This window comes from Parus major, chromosome 2 (assembly GCF_001522545.3).
Source record: "Parus major isolate Abel chromosome 2, Parus_major1.1, whole genome shotgun sequence".
Classification (NCBI taxonomy): domain Eukaryota; kingdom Metazoa; phylum Chordata; class Aves; order Passeriformes; family Paridae; genus Parus; species Parus major.
Window position 1 is genome coordinate 93,817,632 of NC_031769.1, and position 4,176 is coordinate 93,821,807.

Below are 4,176 nucleotides of genomic sequence, written 5' to 3' on the forward strand. Positions count from 1 at the left end.
TCTGTCTCTCCCATGACTTCTCAGGTCCAAAAGCAGTTTGCAATATCAGGATACAGTGGAAGCTGAAAGGGTGGGTGTGCACGCACTGGCTTCCTGTAACAAACATTCTGTAGTGCAAGTATAGCAAAAGGTCTCTGGATTTAAAATTCTTGGCAACCTGTGCAGCTAAATACACACTGAGAACAGCTGCTCAGCAGAGACTGAGTAATTGCTGTGGCTGGTGCCTGCAAAGCAAAGGAGAAGTAGGATATGGAGATGAGTGTGATAACCTGATGTACGTGTGGGGAAGTCTCAAGCATTTCCAGATTTTGTTGTGGGGCTATCCCAGTGAGTGCAAAGATGTGTTGGGTAGTTCTGCATATGTTTCTCTGAGACATTTCTGTTGCACTGACCTTGTGCTGTCCTGTGGGTACTTTACCTATAAATACGAGTTTAGCAAATAGAGGTCTAGGCACTAAGGTCAAAAGCAGTATGAACAGGAGAGCTAAAGTCAGCAATGAAACTATGACTGGTTGTAGCAGTGGCGATTTGAATCACAGATGTCAAGATGAAAATAATGAGGGATGGGACCCCTGTGCTATTTAAAATGATTTATTGCTCAAATAAGCCAGATAAGATATCAGTCTCGAAGGCCTGAGATTTGGAGAGAAGCAACAAGTCAGCCATAACTCAAGGTAGTCATGGGTTTCTTCTTCACACAGCAATATATCACATTTTGATCCAATAGACAGTTAGCACAAAACCTGTTTCTACTTAATAACCAATCACCTTTGCTTAATTCTGCTGCAGTGCATATGTCTTTCAGCCAATAAGCTGATAGGTCATGTACCCACACACACCTCTGTTGTGCCTTCTAGATCCCTAGCCTACCCTGTAAGTCACATTTATTACAGCTCAAACCTCTCACTGTTTTACCTAATATAATTCCTTACTCACTCAAAGAATATTCTAACTTACAATTACAGGAACATAAGTTTATAATCTTTCTACTTAATGTTTGTGTACTTTTATCGTTACATTAACTCAAGCTCTTTCCAAGCCTGTATATTGAACCCTTCAGCATCTGTGGAAATTTCTATTTTTCCATTTCCCACAACAGACATTCAGGTTGTCTGGCCCATGAATTTAGGAAACATTGTAGAGTGTCCTCCCTACACTGTGCAAAAGTGACAGGTCCCACACAGGGTCAGCATAGGCTTTTGGGCAAAGCTGGAGCGAAGCTGTTGAGCACAGTTTGTGTGGGAGCTGATGACTTCTTAAACTGAAGTCAATTATTTTTTAAACAGAGCTTTTGCCTATACAGTTCAAAGCATTTGTGGTCTGAGGGAGCATGATATCTGGCCTGAGCCACAGTGTGGATCAACATGATCCTAACATGCTGCTTTATGTCTCAATTATTGCAGATACCTCCCCAGTACCATGCTGTACATTAAAGTTATATCCTTAGTTTTTCATGGTGCCACAATAATCCTGGAGGTACATGCTTTCAGCACATATGTGTCTTGTGTTCTTTCTAACACCCATTTGAGTGTACAGAAGTGGGGCTGACTAGTTTCAGCACCTGTTTGCTGCAACTTTCTGCACACTGTTTCAGTGAAACACCAATTTACATTTGCCAAACACTCTGTTCCTGTGCTCTAGCAGCAAAGCTAAGCAATTCTTACAGTTGTTTCATTGTAAAGGGGTAGGGTACTCCTAGGTACTACTTTGGAAAATAGATGTAACAGATCAGCCACTATTGTAAATAAAATATTGAAATGTATGGTATAAAACTAAGCAGATGCCTGTTCAGTAATTAGTAGTGTAGAGTTTTCATTTATTATAGTTGCCAGGCAGAAGTTAAGGTGAAAAAATTAATCTGAGTGAGCCCCTTAGTAATGAACCCCATTACAATATTCTTTTTATAATGCTGTCACCTAATAAGCTTTGATCTCTGTGTATTTATACAAGGCCTATCTAGATACTCAGAGGGTGAGAGGAGATTGAATTTAATGTTTTTCCTTTGCTCTTCTTTGTGAAAGAAGCAAGAGTATGGAGCTGTACACCCAGATTGGGGGCCCCCAAGGATCCTGGATCCAGGGGCAGTGTGAACAGCAGCAGGAGATCAAACACTTCACTTTTCTGCACACTCCCTTTTCCCTCTGCCCCACAGAGGTACACAGCATCACAGATAAGGGCAAGTGACTTCTGGCTGGGTAGCTTCATTGTGGAAACCAATAGCAGTAAAAGTTGTGCGTGAAAAAAAGAATTGAGTTAGTGAAAATATTCCAACTTCAGTAAAGTATTTACTAATTGAAAAGATGGATGACTGTATTTCAGGAAATTAGCAGGGGACTGTATGAGAGCTAAAAGCTACTGTGATTTCCTTTAACAGTCTTAACATTTTTCTCCTTACTGGCTAAGAATTGCATTAAAACTATTGCATAGCTTGTCTATTCAGTATTTGGGCATTTAAACAAGTATACACTTTCTCTTGAATTTTGTGATGATGCACTAAAATATTTTGTAACTACACTAGGAAAAAGGTGTGTGTTTTGAACTAATAGGCTATTTCTGCTTTACTGGCACAATGGAGGAAGAATAAAAGTTGTTAACTCTCAATAGTTACTATGGTTTCATGTGTATGTTCTTTATGGTTATTGTGAAATGTAACACAATTTTATTATTATGCTTGCAGTACACAACATGTACTGCACAGCCAATGTAGCTATATGTGGACCTGATTTTCTCTGAGCCTGAGGGAATTTCAGGCTGTCAGTGGCAGATCTGTTCCCAAGGGAAAGTTTCTTGGGAGATCTTGCACTCAAGGACAACATTTGTAAACCATCCTGCTTTCTCAAAACAGTCCTGCATAACTGTAGATAGCATGTTTTTCTCTTGTCCCACCAATGGGACAAGAGGTGATGTTCCCTTACCCAGTCATGTTAACCCTGTAGCGTAAGACCCTATAAAAGCTGAAAAGTTCAGAGAATAAAGGCCTCTTTTCATAGCAACTCGTGGTGTGTTTGCTGTGAGCCCACATTGATACCTCATGTCCAACAGCGACAGCTATAGCAAATTCTTCTGTGTTATTCACCATCAGTGCCTGCAGGCTGACCTGCCAGGATGAATTCCAGGCAAGTCAGCAGTTAAATATCAGGGTATATCCATCCAGTCAGCAGTAGTTTAGTTAAGTCAGTAGGACTTTTGCCATGACCTACTGCTTCTGTGGTAATACCCATAGGCTCTGAAAGACATTTTGTCAGTTTTCAGAAACCACGAGGCATATCCAACCCAACAGCTCATTCCTCTGCCTGCTGTAGCCCCTTCACTGCTATGTTAATCTAACAAAAAATTGTGTTGAATCTGTTTCCTGCTCACACACAAAGACTTTGAGTTATTTGGCTTCAGACAGAGTTAATATTATCCTCTTAGGGGCTTTGTGAATTTGATATGAGTCATAGTTTGCTGACATATGTTATTGGAAAGAAAATCACTAAATATCTAGCCAAATTTGCTGACTATCAGGGAAAATCTGTAAACTTGTGAGCACTGTTTGTAAGTTGTCTTCCCATTTTATAGTGTGTCACTGTAGCTATGTAAAAAGTGTTGCATGATGTACACAAAAGCACTATGAAATCTTATACCTGGTCTTTGTAAAGATCAGCTGAACAAGGTAGGTTATGAATAGAGAAAAAAATTTTGTATTGTTCAGGAAAAAACCCAAGAAACTGCATTTCCAGTTACCTTTCATCTATTTTTCATTCAGGGTAAAATGCCTGTCATTGCAACATTGCAGTGTAGTGGGAAGCATTAGATAACCACAAAACAGTTTTGAAACAAAGACATAATTCACAGGACTGATTTTTACGTGGTGATCAATCCCCCTCAAAATAGAGCATCAGCAGATCTGAGGCAGCAGACATCGCTTTGTAGGGTTGATATGATCCCTTCTGCTGTCATTAAACTCAAGCCTTCTTCTGAATGCCATAAATCCTAAAGAAACAGCCAAAGGGAAGAGGTTTTACCATTTCCAGAGAAGTGAGCTTAGTCTTTCTGTCCTACTATATGAAGTAAGAAGCCTTGCTGTACTTTTTTAGGAGTTGCTGTACAATTTCCATTGTCCTATGTGTCCTCCAAGACACCCATGTTCCATGGCCAACACATGTGACTAGGAACTCTCAGTGGAACCACAAC